At 56.0% G+C, this 15,000-nt stretch overlaps 1 long non-coding RNA gene across 2 annotated transcripts; it reads left to right on the forward strand.

Moving 5' to 3' along the window:
• The first annotated feature begins 7,331 nt into the window (after positions 1 to 7,331).
• LOC139042967 (uncharacterized) lies at positions 7,332 to 11,038 on the forward strand. Of its 2 annotated transcripts, none has more exons than XR_011500064.1 (3): positions 7,332 to 8,723; positions 10,012 to 10,246; positions 10,534 to 11,038. It is a non-coding gene; the product is annotated as an uncharacterized lncRNA (long non-coding RNA). The 2 variants fall into 2 exon arrangements; XR_011500063.1 differs by having other exon boundaries at positions 8,383 to 8,723; positions 10,530 to 11,017.
• The last annotated feature ends 3,962 nt before the right edge of the window (positions 11,039 to 15,000 follow it).

Below are 15,000 nucleotides of genomic sequence, written 5' to 3' on the forward strand. Positions count from 1 at the left end.
GAACATGGGCATAAAGAAGCTAGCTCAGGTTGCAACCTTTAAGCAGAAAAAAAACACAAGGGCGTGCAGACCTGGCAAAAAAGCAACAGTGAGAAATCTACCCTCTGAACCGACGAAGATGGACAACAGAGGCTAGCTCAGGTGGCAATTTTTAAGGAAAAATAAAAGGAAGTGCGTGGAGACCTGGGGAAAAAGCAACACGGAGAAATCTACCCTCTAGAACTGAGAAAGAAGCGCAACAGAGGCTAGCTCAGGTGGCAATCTTTAAGCAAAAAAAATAAAATAAAAAAAAACAATGGCGAGGAGACCCGGTCAAAAAGCAACCCTGAAAAAGGTACCCTCTGAAACTGAGGAAGCAGGGCAACAGTGCCTAGCTCAGGTGACAATCTTTAAGCAAAAGAAACACACAAGGGCGTGGGGAGCTGGCGAAAAGGCAACACTGAGAAATCCAGCCTCTGAAACGGACGAAGATGGGCAACAGAGGCTAGCTCAGGTGGCAATCTTTAAGCAAAAAAAATAAGATAAAAAAATACAATGGCGAGGAGACCCGTTAAAAGCAACCCTGAAAAAGGTACCCTCTGAAACTGAGGAAGCAGGGCAACAGTGCCTAGCTCAGGTGACAATCTTTAAGCAAAAGAAACACACAAGGGCGTGGGGAGCTGGCGAAAAGGCAACACTGAGAAATCCAGCCTCTGAAACGGACGAAGATGGGCAACAGAGGCTAGCTCAGGTGGCAATCTTTAAGCAAAAGAAACACACAAGGGCGTGGAGACCTGGGGAAAAAGCAACACGGAGAAATCCACCCTCTGAAACTGAGGAAGATGGGCAAGAGAGGCTACCTCAGGTGGCAATCCTTAAGCAAAAACAAAGCACAAAGGCGTGGAGCCCTGGGGACAAAGCAACCCTGAAATATCTACCCTCTGAAACTGAGGAACATGGGCAAGAGAGGCTAGCTCAGGTGGCAATCGTTAAGCAAAAACAAAACACAAAGGCGTGGAGACCTGGGGAAAAAGCAACCCTGAAATATCTACCCTCTGAAACTGAGGAAGATGGGCAAGAGAGGCTGGCTTCAGGTGGCAATCTTTAAGCAAAAGAAACACACAAGGGCGTGGGGAGCTGGGGAAAAGGCAACACTGAGAAATCCACCCTCTGAAACGGACGAAGATGGGCAACAGAGGCTACCTCAGGTGGCAATCGTTAAGCAAAAGAAACACACAAGGGCGTGGAGGCCTGGGGAAAAAGCAACACGGAGAAATCCACCCTCTGAAACTGAGGGACATGGGCAAAAGAAGCTAGCTCAGGTTGCAACCTTTAAGCAGAAGAAAAACACAAGGGCGTGCAGACCTGGCAAAAAAGCAACAGTGAGAAATCTACCCTCTGAAACCGACGAAGATGGACAACAGAGGCTAGCTCAGGTGGCAATTTTTAAGGAAAAATAAAAGGAAGTGCGTGGAGACCTGGGGAAAAAGCAACACGGAGAAATCTACCCTCTAGAACTGAGAAAGAAGCGCAACAGAGGCTAGCTCAGGTGGCAATCTTTAAGCAAAAAAAATAAGATAAAAAAATACAATGGCGAGGAGACCCGGTGAAAAAGCAACCCTGAAAAAGGTACCCTCTGAAACTGAGGAAGCAGGGCAACAGTGCCTAGCTCAGGTGACAATCTTTAAGCAAAAGAAACACACAAGGGCGTGGGGAGCTGGCGAAAAGGCAACACTGAGAAATCCAGCCTCTGAAACGGACGAAGATGGGCAACAGAGGCTAGCTCAGGTGGCAATCTTTAAGCAAAAGAAACACACAGGGGCGTGGAGACCTGGGGAAAAAGCAACACGGAGAAATCCACCCTCTGAAACTGAGGAAGATGGGCAAGAGAGGCTACCTCAGGTGGCAATCCTTAAGCAAAAACAAAGCACAAAGGCGTGGAGCCCTGGGGACAAAGCAACCCTGAAATATCTACCCTCTGAAACTGAGGAACATGGGCAAGAGAGGCTAGCTCAGGTGGCAATCGTTAAGCAAAAACAAAACACAAAGGCGTGGGGACCTGGGGAAAAAGCAACCCTGAAATATCTACCCTCTGAAACTGAGGAAGATGGGCAAGAGAGGCTGGCTTCAGGTGGCAATCTTTAAGCAAAAGAAACACACAAGGGCGTGGGGAGCTGGGGAAAAGGCAACACTGAGAAATCCACCCTCTGAAACGGACGAAGATGGGCAACAGAGGCTACCTCAGGTGGCAATCGTTAAGCAAAAGAAACACACAAGGGCGTGGAGGCCTGGGGAAAAAGCAACACGGAGAAATCCACCCTCTGAAACTGAGGAACATGGGCAAAAGAAGCTAGCTCAGGTTGCAACCTTTAAGCAGAAGAAAAACACAAGGGCGTGCAGACCTGGCAAAAAAGCAACAGTGAGAAATCTACCCTCTGAAACCGACGAAGATGGACAACAGAGGCTAGCTCAGGTGGCAATTTTTAAGGAAAAATAAAAGGAAGTGCGTGGAGACCTGGGGAAAAAGCAACACGGAGAAATCTACCCTCTAGAACTGAGAAAGAAGCGCAACAGAGGCTAGCTCAGGTGGCAATCTTTAAGCAAAAAAAATAAAATAAAAAAATACAATGGCGAGGAGACCCGGTCAAAAAGCAACCCTGAAAAAGGTACCCTCTGAAACTGAGGAAGCAGGGCAACAGTGCCTAGCTCAGGTGACAATCTTTAAGCAAAAGAAACACACAAGGGCGTGGGGAGCTGGCGAAAAGGCAACACTGAGAAATCCAGCCTCTGAAACGGACGAAGATGGGCAACAGAGGCTAGCTCAGGTGGCAATCTTTAAGCAAAAGAAACACACAAGGGCGTGGAGACCTGGGGAAACAGCAACACGGAGAAATCCACCCTCTGAAACTGAGGAAGATGGGCAAGAGAGGCTACCTCAGGTGGCAATCCTTAAGCAAAAACAAAGCACAAAGGCGTGGAGCCCTGGGGAAAAAGCAACCCTGAAATATCTACCCTCTGAAACTGAGGAAGATGGGCAAGAGAGGCTGGCTTCAGGTGGCAATCTTTAAGCAAAAGAAACACACAAGGGCGTGGGGAGCTGGGGAAAAGGCAACACTGAGAAATCCACCCTCTGAAAAGGACGAAGATGGGCAACAGAGGCTAGCTCAGGTGGCAATCGTTAAGCAAAAGAAACACACAAGGGCGTGGAGGCCTGGGGAAAAAGCAACACGGAGAAATCCACCCTCTGAAACTGAGGAACATGGGCAAAAGAAGCTAGCTCAGGTTGCAACCTTTAAGCAGAAGAAAAACACAAGGGCGTGCAGACCTGGCAAAAAAGCAACAGTGAGAAATCTACCCTCTGAAACCGACGAAGATGGACAACAGAGGCTAGCTCAGGTGGCAATTTTTAAGGAAAAATAAAAGGAAGTGCGTGGAGACCTGGGGAAAAAGCAACACGGAGAAATCTACCCTCTAGAACTGAGAAAGAAGCGCAACAGAGGCTAGCTCAGGTGGCAATCTTTAAGCAAAAAGAATAAAATAAAAAAATACAATGGCGAGGAGACCCGGTCAAAAAGCAACCCTGAAAAAGGTACCCTCTGAAACTGAGGAAGCAGGGCAACAGTGCCTAGCTCAGGTGACAATCTTTAAGCAAAAGAAACACACAAGGGCGTGGGGAGCTGGGGAAAAGGCAACACTGAGAAATCCACCCTCTGAAACGGACGAAGATGGGCAACAGAGGCTACCTCAGGTGGCAATCGTTAAGCCAAAGAAACACACAAGGGTGTGGAGACCTGGGGAAAAAGCAACACGGAGAAATCCACCCTCTGAAACTGACGAACATGGGCAAAAGAAGCTAGCTCAGGTTGCAGCCTTCAAGCAGAAAAAAAAAAGACGCAAGGGCGTGGAGAGCTGGCGAAAAAGCAACACTGAGAAATCTACCCTCTGAAACCGAAGAAGATGGGCAACAGAGGCTAGCTCAGGTGGCAATCTTTAAGCAAAAAAAATAAAATAAAAAAATACAATGGCGAGGAGACCCGGTCAAAAAGCAACCCTGAAAAAGGTACCCTCTGAAACTGAGGAAGCAGCGCAACAGTGCCTAGCTCAGGTGACAATCTTTAAGCAAAAAAAAAAAACAAAAAACAAAAAACAAAAAACAAAACCCACAATGGAGTGGAGACCCGGGGGAAATCAACACTGAAAAATACAAAAAGAATGGAAGACCAATAGACAGAGCAGGCACTTTCACCTGGGGTGGAGGAGGTACGCATGGATGACCGATAAGCGCATGAAAAGATGTGAGCTGTTCCCTGGAAAAGCAAGTGAGAAAATTAGAGGGAGACATTGTGGGGACACATGGGTGAGACTGCCTTCTTCCAAATACCGGAACAGGATCAAACTGCTAGTCAGGTCGCGGAGAAGCCAAGTCAGTCACTCACGCCTCACTGGTGGTGAAGGGAAACGGTATGGCCTCTGTGAAAAAGGGCGTGGCGGGTTCCAAAACTGACACGCCGCGGAAACAACCACCGAAAGTGGCAACCTACATAAGCCTTTGGTGTATCTTGCCTCCTAAGAGCGTCTGTATGTAGCTGGAGCCTTGGGTCATTAAGGCTTCCACAGTGATCTGTGGTGGGTGGGTGGGGGGGGGGGGCCTTGGGCCTTGGGGGTCTCCGCTGGACCTCCAGGAAGTCAGCTTTTGTGGAGTCCCGTGAGTCCTTCCAGGGAGGGAGGCATCCAACCCGAGGGTGGTCTGGAGGGCACCACTCCCACCACTCCCGGGGGCTGGGGCGGGGGGCGGGGTGGGGGCTGCGGCCACGTTCCTGTTCATTCACACAGAATCCGGGGCATGAATGTTCTTAGCAGCTCTGTTCCACACAGCCCCACACTGGAAACCACACAGACGTCCTGCGAGTCCCATCCCTTGCTCATGTCGCCGGGGCTCCGGAGGAGGGCCACTCTGTAAAAGCGGCCGCCAGATGGCGCCCAACGACCGGCGCGGAGGGGTCAGCGGGAGGGAACCGGGTCACCAGCCAGCGAGAGTGCACAGCCTGAGCCCACCGCCGGGTCAGGTCTCTCTCTGTCTCTGTCTCTGTCTCTGTCTCTGTCTCTGTCTCTCTCTGTCTCTGTCTCTGTCTCTGTCTCTCTCTGTCTCTCTCTCTCTCTCTCTTTCTCTCTGGGCCCGCTTGGGGCGGGCGGGAGGTCACCACGTGAGGCCCCAGGGTGTCCACCTCGGAGCTCCCAGGCAGCACAGGGCAACCCTGGGCGCAGAAGGAGGTGTTGGAAAATCGGCGGGGAGGGGGGTGGGGTGGGTGGGCTTGCCAGGAAGGGGACAGACTCCCCACGTGACTTCTGGGCCGGGCCGGGCGCGGGGCTGCCGGCTGGCTGACGCGGACAGAGGTGGAAAAGTCCCCGGAGATGCCACGGGGCAGGCCGGGGCTGCCGGCCCCCGCTTCCCGGAGCGGCCCGAGCACTTCCCGGGCTCCCGGGAGGACTTAGAAAATCACGGCGGGGTGGGGGGTGGGGGTCGCTGTCAAACCGAAACCATGCACGTCATCAGAGAAGGACCGTGACGACGGAGGAATTGTCCGCAGTCTGTCAGGAATTGTGTGCAGCCTGTCACTTCCGGCCCAGAGGGTCTCTCTAAGGCAGACGGACAGACAGAGCCCACAAGTCGTAGAGGAAAGGACCGAGCCGCTTGGCCGCGGAAAAGTTTACAACACAAAACAGGTCTCCCTCCGCACGGGGCCACAGCAAAGCCCAAAGACGACACACGGGGGGGAGCATGGGTGCAGATGCACGTGTGGTGATAAGAATATGGATTTCAGCAGGGCTTCCCGTCCTCATCAACAAGCAGAAGCACCCAAATGGTGGGGGTTGGGGGGCAGAGACCTCACAGCCATTCCCTCCACAAATCGAGTTCCCCGGGACATCCTCACAGCGCCGTGCTGTGAGTGTGTGTGGGTGTTTAAAATGGAGTAAATGTGGACGTGGAACTGCTCCGTGAAACCAAAATAACAACAGTCGTAGATCTTCTTTGGTCATTTAGAAAATTCTTTTTTTTTTTTTTTTCCCCAGCGGTGCACGTATTTCCCTTCCAAAAAAGAAGAACGGGAAAGGAGATGTTAAAGGCAAGCAGAGAGAGGAAAACTGTTGCAAAACAAAAGCTGAGCTCCCGTCCGAGGGAGGCCTCCTCCATTGGAGGCCTAGGAAATCATTCTGACAAAATGGAGGATCTCTGTCTTTGGTGTCGATTCCCTCAGAGGTCAAGAGAAACCTTTTCCAATGTCTTTATCAGGAGGAGACTAGAAGTTAGAGAAAAGTATCCTTTCGGGAGTGAGAAAAACAAATTCTGATTTTGCATCAGCTTCCCTCCGATCTTGAAACTCATTGACTTGATTCCATTCTGTCGACGGAAATAATCCGGAACCAATCTATCCGTGAAAATCGGGGTGCGTTTATTCTGAGCTAAAATGTGAGGACTGTGGCCCGGGGCCTTTCTTCCCGAAGGAAGAGAGGGTGCCCGGGAAGTGGGGTGTACAGAGTGCTTCTAGACCCCCAGAGAGGACGTTTCACATAGGATCGAAAGGTCCCTTGGATGATAGTCGCGAGACTGCTCTGTCGGCACAGCGATCGACAGACACTGCTGGGTGGCAGGTCTGTTGTCTGGGCCTGGGTGGTCACAGGGGAGCCGGATGGTCAAAGGTGAGCGCAACCATCCGCTCCTAGCCTAAGGAAAGATGCCTCTCCTTAAGGAAAGGCCCGAGCACGGGGAAGCTGCTCCTTTCCCTTAAGGGCATTGGTTCTTGCCGTAGGAAATGTGTAAAGCGGATCTACGATGCGATGCGTGCTCGACGGCCACGTCAGGCCCTTTTCGAAAAACACTGTCAGGCCGAATTAGGCCGACACCCAATGGCTTCCTCATAGACTCCCATAGATCCTATCGCTCGCCATTTCTATCTGTCCACTCGTTCCAATTTTAGGCCACTTGACCACGAACAGGCCTTTTTCTCAGATTATTTTCCCCGTGAAACTTTGATCACCTTTTCACAGACAAAACGATCTTTACTTTTTAGGCCCTCTTGCCTGAAGGCAGCCATCTCACTTTCCTTGAACACAAAGATGTTTCCCATATTCACTTTTAGTGGCTTTTTGTTTTGTTTTGTTTTGTTTTGAGGACGATGAGCCCTGAGCTAACTGCTGCCAATCCTCCTCTTTTTGCCGAGGAAGGCTGGCCCTGAGCTCACCTCCGTGCCCATCTTCCTCTATTTCATATGTGGGACGCCTACCACCACGTGGCTCGCCCAGCGGTGCCACGTCCACCCCCGGGATCCGAACTGGCGAACCCCGGGCCGGCGAAGCGGAACAGGCACACTTAACCAGCGCGCCACCGGGCCGGCCTAGTGGCTTTCATCGCATTTGTTAAGTAGATTTTTTAACCCTCACGAACCTTAATTTTGGTGAAAACTAAGAAGCCAGCAATTAGGAACTGTCCTTCCCATGAGCATTCCGTCGCTTGGCCAATGTCTAAACACTTGGCCACTTTTAGAAACATGGGATTTCATAGGTTTATCTTTTCCTTCGCTTTATTTGATTTCATCTCACTTTAGTTTTTGGGTGAGGAAGATCGGCCCTCACAGAGCTAACGCCTGTTGCCAATCTTCCGTTTTTGTTTTTTTTTTCCCCCCTCCCGATTTTTCTCCCCCAATCCCCCCCATGACATAGTTGTCTATCTTAGTTGAGGGCCCTTCCAGTTGTGGCATGTGGGACGCCGCCTCCACACGGCCCGACGAGCGGTGCCGTGTCCGTGCCGTGCCCGGGATCTGAACCGGCAAAACCCTGGGCCGCCGAAGGGGAGCTTGTGAACTTAACCACTCGGCCACGGGGCCGCCCCTGTCCGTGGACTTTTTTATCACCTGATTTCACCTCGCAAAACTTCAAAGCTTCAAGTTATCAGAGAGGTTTGGGAAGTTGTTTTTATTAATTTAATTAATTTATTTTTCGAGGAAGACGAGCCCCGAGCTGACACCTGCTGCCAATTCTCCTCTTTTTGCCCCGGGAGAGTGATCCCGAGCTAACATCCGTGCCCATCCCCCTCCCCTTGATAGGCGGGACGCTGACCACAGCGTGGCTCGCCAAGCGGCGCCACGTCCGCACCCTGGATCCGAACCTGCGAACCCCTGGCTGACAAAACGGAACGTGCGAACTTAACCGCTGTGCCGCCGGGCTGGCCCTTCGGGAAGTTATTTTCAGGACACGGGCCATAAACTAGAATCACCGCTACAGGTTTATCGGAGCGACATCAGCGTTCGTGGTGGATTGAGTCGTCCCCTCTGTCTCTCCCCTCCAGGGCACAACCAAAGGGACGTCTATCGACCCACCCACCAAGGATTCCCCCCCCCCCCCCGCACGGCACAGCAGGATGCCTGAGAGATCCACGCAGCCCTACAGCGGCAAGTCACATTCGCACAGTCAAAATTCAATGGCAGAGACAAAACGTTAAGGTCAGTGAGAGGGAAGAGAATAACCGGCCCAGGAGCAACGGTGTGAAGAACACGGAGAAGACGGGTCCTAGACGCCGGGGTCCCCGGAGCAGTGATTTGATCAGAGGCCCGCAAACGTCCACGATCTCCACACCACGTTTATGGCCGACTGCGTGCGTGGGTCCTTTGGAATCGACCAGGCTACCGTCCGGGCCACTTTGGGACATCGTGTCCAGCTGCCCCGAGCGGTGGAGCTGTCGTTCAAGTGTAAGATGGGGCCCGTCCGGGGAGAGAATGGGGACGGGGAAAGGGAGGCCGCGGGAAGTCACAGAGTCTGAGGTGTTCGGGGGAGACTGACTCTTCTGAAGTGGAGGTGGTAGAAGGAGAGCAGCAGGATTTTTGGATTTTTGTTCCCTCTGTTAGGTATCTGGGTCCGGAGGAGAGTGGGGCGGGGGGGGGGCGGGTGGTGGTGGTGGTGGTGGGTGTGAGGCTGAGGCGGGGCTGGTGTTTCCTTTCCGAGTCAGGTGGAAGAGCTCCTCCAGTGGAGGTTTTTAGACAAGGGGTCTGGTCTGGCAGGATGGGAGGTTGCGGGTTGAGCCACAGGGGAATCTGTCGTAGCTCAGACTCGGGCCTTTGAAGAAATAGACAGAGAGAGGAGTTTTGCTCTGTCTGTCACCGCAGCCGGCACCTCAGGAGCAACAACAGGAGGCTTCCCGAATGAGTGAAGGGGCAGGAGCCAGCGTGCCCCGTGCCTCTCTCAGCCCTGCGCCGGCAGGGAAGGAAGCAGGCAGGCAGGCCTCAGGGCTACTCCCGTCCTACTGCCCGGTGGTCCCTGTCCCGGCCCCGCCCCCACTCTCCCCCTGACCCTCACCGCTCCCCAGCCCTCTTCTCAGCCAGAGAGGCGATGGGGGGGGGGGCGGTGCGGTCCCAGAACAAGTTTCCTCTCATCCGCCATCATCTTGCCACCCTGACGACTTGGCCTGAGATCCGGCCTAGGCTGTACCCGTGTGTGGTTTTCCTGTGGACAAGGGGGCCGGTTCACCATTTCGGAAGAAACCCCTAGCCTTCCACTGCCGAGTCGCCAGCCTGGGAGGGGGGAGGGGGGAGGGGGGAGGGGAGGTCAGGCCCATTCATTCCGATGGGCCTGGCGTCAGGGCTTCATTCAAGTGCAGGAAGCTCTCTCCCATGGCCTCGGGCTTTTTCCCATTGAACGGCTTTCTTCAATTCCCCCACCCTTAGGCCGCAGTCCACCAAGGGCCGGGAGGCAGGGAGGGAAGATGTTGGGGCAGGGTGGCTGTCTGAGAAACTCGCCTCATCTGGGGCAGAAAGAGTGCCCCCCTCCTTTCTCTAACCCTACTAGACTGCTTGAGGATCACGGACGGTTTGGCTCATCGATGAGCCCTGCGTTATGGGCCCGGCAAGCAAACTCCTAACGGGCAACCCGCCGCTCTAGGCGTGTGTGGGTTTTTTGATCTTTCACCTTCAAGTTCGCACGACATCGGTCCGTGTCCCCCGCCCCGGCTTCCCATGGGAAATCCTCCGTCTCTTTCCACAGACTCACTGGCGACTTCACACAGTGCCTGCCTCCTCCTCCTTAGGAAGGAAGGAAGGAAGGAAGGAAGGGGCTGACCCCGTGGCCGAGCAGTTGAGTTTGCACGCTCCGCTTCAGCGGCCCGGGGCTTGGAAGGTTCGGATCCTGGGCTCGGACACGGCACCGCTCATCAAACCACGCTGAGGTGGCGTCCCACACGGCAGAACCAGAGGGACCCTCAAAGAGAATATAGAACTAGGTACTGGGGTGCTCTGGGGAGAAGAAGAAGAAGGAGGAGGAATAAAAAGAAAAGAAAAGATTGGCAATGAGCTCGGGTGCCAGTCTTTAAAAAAAAAAAAAAAAAGAGGAAGAAAGATGGACAAACAGGAACGAATCCCACTGACGGCACCTCCAAATGGTGGGGGGCAGGGGGGTGGGGGGGGTGGGGAGTGGCATCATCGGGCCAAGGGTGACTCTAAGCGTGATCCCGCGGTTGTGTTATTTGACATTTTATCGAATCGATTTATTATTTTATTTTTGAGGAAGATGAGCCCTGAGCGAACATCTGCCACCAATCCTCCTCTGTCGGCCGAGGAAGACTGGCCCTGAGCTGACATCCGTGCCCATCCCCCTCTACTTTCCAGGTGGGACGCCTGCCACAGCGTGGCTCGCCAAGCGGTGCCGGGTCCTGTGCCCGGGATCCGGACCGGCGAACCCGGGGCCGGCGGAGCAGAACGTGCGAACTTCACCGCCGCGCCACCGGGCCGGCCCCCGGAGTTGTTTTGAAAATCCAGTAAGGGGCTGGCCCCGTGGCCGAGTGGTTAAGTTCGCGCGCTCCGCTGCAGGCAGCCCAGTGTTTCATCGGTTCGTTCGGATCCCGGGCGCGGACACGGCACTGCTCATCAAACCACGCTGAGGCGGCGTCCCACATACCACCGCTAGAAGGACCCACCGCGAAGAACACACAACTACGTACCGGGGGGCTTTGGGGAGAAAAAGGAAAGACAAAAAATAAAATCTTCCAAACTCCAATAAAACTTTGAGTGAAGACGACGAGGAGGATGCGAAACGTATCTCACGCCTCCGAGCCGAGCCGTCCGTTTAGGTTTAGGAAGGGGGACGAGGACCCTTTGTAAGCGACATCCCTTTTTAAGCACCATTCTAAACCACAGAACAGAACTCCCTCTCCTCGACCCGGAGCGAGGAGGTTCCTGGGTGTGTCAGAGAGGGTCACGTCCTCTGCAGCACGAACGAACCGCCAGGGTTCGGCCACGGGAAAGAATTTCTTCCTCTCCAGGGGGACTAAAAGTCACCGACGGCAGCGGGCGTAGGTGCTATCCTTCCCGTCCAGGAAAGGCAGGGAGAACTTCAGCCGTGAAGAGAAGGAGGTCTTCCTCACTCCCCGTTTTGGGAGGGCCCCTTTGGCAGGGGAGTTTTGTCTCCTGATTTCAAGTCAGGAAGAAAAGGGAGAGAGAGAGAGAGAGAGAGAGAGTGTGTGTCCTTCTCGTGCCAGGTCGGTCTGAGGGGGACCTCCTCTGGTTTCCTCCCTTCCCAGGGAACGCCGTTCGCTCCTTCTTCTAGAAAAAGCTCCCAAAGCACCACCGCCCAGGATGGTCGACCTACGCCCATCGTCCCTCCTTTCCCAATCATTTCTACCGCGACAGAGGGACAGAGGCCCCTGCCCCATCCCCATCCCCACCCCCACCCCCATCGCCTGCCTCCTTGATGGCCAAAGGAGCTGCCTCTGAGAATGGAACGGGGCTTGGAAACCTTCTAGAGGGGTGACTCTCACCTGCCTGCCTGCTGGGAAAAGCACCACGCTGTCCATCGGACTGCTCTTTTGGGCAAACGTAGGCGTGCCACATAGCGATCGACAGCTATGGCGGGGGGGGGGGGGGGGCGGGGTGGCGTGGTGGTGCCCAGGATCCACGACACGTGACGGCTGCGGAGCACGACAGCCCTAAGACCTTGAGGGAGACGGGGTGGCGCGTGAATCCTTTCGGAACGAGAACGACAGGAAACGCTGACGGGGACGTGTTCTCCTCTCGAGAACACACCAACGCCTCGCACGGTGTCTGACCCGGGGTGCCTCTGACTTTTGTCATCAGAGACGATCCTCTCGACCGCCCCTCACGCTTTGGGGAAAAGGGGAGAGGGACTCGGTAGCACGGGAAAAGCCATCCATCCGCCCTTCCTTTCCGTCTTCACGGCTCCTTCTCGTGGAAAACGAGGAAGCCGTCCGGAGGAACGGAACACTGACCCGGGCCAAAGCGTGGCCCAGCCTGAGCCTCCAAAACCTTCTGCTAAGTGAGAGGTGCCAGACATCCAAGGCGACCTACGTTGCGATTCCACACAGAGGAGAGAGCTAGAACGGTCCAACCCTAGAGGGCGACAGCAGATGGCGGCGGCGGCGGCGGCGGCAGTGGTGGTGGTGATCGTGGTGGGGCAGATCCGGGAGTGGGGCCGTTTTTTCTTTCGGGGGGAGGGGATGGAAACGGAAACCTTCTGGAAATAGATAGCCGTGACGGATGCGCCACCTTGGGGAGAGAGACTCCCGAAGGCCACTGGCTTGTGCCCCGTGGAAAGGATGGATTCGGTGGGATGGGAATTCTACCTCCGTGTAGAGCGTGTGGTAAACCACGAGGTAGGTGGGTGGGTGGCCTCCCTGCCTCGCCTCCACCTAGACGTCCACACACAGAGACCGACGAGGGAGGGAGGGAGGGAGGGAGGGAGGGAGGGAGAGAGACAAGACTGACAGAGGCCGAGGCCGAGGCCGAGGCAGTGAGCGAGTAAGTGATCGACCCTGGCCATAGGGATTCCTCAGAGGGCGTCTCTTGGCTCCCCAAACGAAGAATGTGTGTGGAGATCGAGAAAGATCACCGACCTAGGAGAACCAGCAAGACTTCCTCACCCGCCAGAGAGCCGCTGGGCCCCTGCCGTCCCTGCCACCGCCACCCCTACCCCTCGCCTTTGGCAGCGACGCCAACGAAAGGCAGGCAGACGAGTGGGAGAGTCGTGTGGTGGTGTCCCCCAAGGAAGGTGGGTCCATGCCGACGAGCGGTCGTCGGCGTGTGGAAAAGCCAGAGGCGGGCTGACTAGAAGGAGGGCGTCCTGGAGGAAGGGGCCAGGGTGTGAGGGAGAGAGGCCTGTTCCTCTTCCCCTGTCGGTCCCAAGTCAGGGGCCCAAAGGAGGAAAGCTGTCCGTTCCTTTCCGACTCGGACGGTTCGGGCGGAACCGACCGATCCCCGCGGCGGCGCAGTCGGGGCTTTCTGGACCAGAACCCCTCTCTCTGTCGCCTTTCGACCACACGCACGCTTTAGAGGCCAAGGGAAAATGGATCGGGTCTCTCTGTCTCTCTCCCTAGAAAACAAGGGGCCGGGGGCCGAGCCCGTGGACGAACGGTCAAGTAGCGCCCCCCACCCCGGCCCCCGGCTTCGACGGCCCAGGTTTTCACCGGTTCGGATCCTGGGCGCAGCCCCAGACCCAGCATCGCCCTTCAAGCCACGCCGAGGCGGCGTCCCACATAGCAGAAACGCGAAAGACCTACCACTGGAACCTACAACTATGGACGGGACGGGACGGGACGGGGCGGGGCGGGGCGGGGCGGGGCGGGGGTGGGGGGGCGGCTTTGGGGAGCAGGAAGAAAGAAAAAATAAAAGAAACACAAGGACGGTCATCGCGATAGTTCTTTCCACTTCCATCCATATGTTAACAGGACCCAAGTTTCCCGACCTCCATTTGGATGTATGTTAACTAAATGGAGAAGCTATTCAAAGGACTCCTCTAAAGAAGTCCACGTTCTTCTTTCTAAATGATAATGAAAATCATTGTCACCACCGCTCTTCCGACCCTCCATGTCCAGACGGCCTCCCGCCCCTCCCCTATCCCCAACTCCCGCCCCGCCCCGCGCCGACCCCCGACCCCGGCATTCTCCACGCCCACCTTTCCCTCTCCACTCCTACCCCCCCCCGTCCCCCGCCGCCCGGGACACCGCACCCCGCGCCCCCCCCCCCCAATCCAGGCCGGGCCACCTGGTCGACCTCCTCGAACACTATATAAGAGGATGCCGGGCAGCAGGTGGCGCCCGACAAGCGGCCTCCTCACCGGCCGGACGGATCAGCCTCGCGGGGGCGGGCGATGGGGAGGCGTTCGTCCAGGTCAGGTCAGGTCGGGGGAGGGAGGATGCCGCGCCGGCCGGCCTGGTGCGTGGCCTGGTCCCGATCCACCCCGCGTCTCGTTTCTCGGGCCGGGACGAGTACAGGCGGGGAGGCCGACTCGGTCACGGAAAGCGGCCTTGGGGAGGTTTTGGCGAACGTCCCTGTCCCGGGGCCGTCTGCCGACTAGGGGACGGAGTCCTCCTCCATGCTCCTTCTCGCCCCGAGTCGGGCGGGTTGTGGGTCGCGCGGTCGACTTGGCCATTTCCCCGGAGGCATCCTGCCTGCCGGGGCTCCCTCCCTCGGGCCGGTGCGAGCGGTCCTCGGGCGGCCCGGGAATTTGGGCCGCAGCGAACGAACGAACGAAGCCCGTCCCTCCTGCGTCGGCACCGATGAGACACAGCCCTGGTGGATGGAGCCGCTTTCCTCGGGTTTCCTTTTGCTTTCGGCCGCTGCTGCCACCAAACCTCCCTAAACGATAGGAATGAAAACGGGAACCGTTGGCATAATAAAAGCGTTTTGGTTGGCGTGTTTCTTGGCTTTTGGGGACTCGAGAGGTATGATGGATGATCTCCGATTGACGTTGGGAAGGTCTATTTCATCCCAGTCGCACGAACCCCGAAAACGTGGCGGCTGGACGAGGGAGGGAGGGAGGGAGGCCAACCACGGGATTTCCGCACGACCAGCTGATGGACACGAGCGCCCCGTGAGCCGGGCGGAGGGCAGCCGCCCGGGTCTCGCAGCTACGTGCCCGCGGAACCCTCGGGACTGCGAGAAGCCGGAGCGACCCGCAGCCATGTGGCGCTCGGCGCGGACATCTGGTCGACCCGCGCGCCACGGGACCCGGGGCCCGAGTCCG

Source organism: Equus asinus, unplaced genomic scaffold (assembly GCF_041296235.1).
Source record: "Equus asinus isolate D_3611 breed Donkey unplaced genomic scaffold, EquAss-T2T_v2 contig_118, whole genome shotgun sequence".
Lineage (NCBI taxonomy): Eukaryota > Metazoa > Chordata > Mammalia > Perissodactyla > Equidae > Equus > Equus asinus.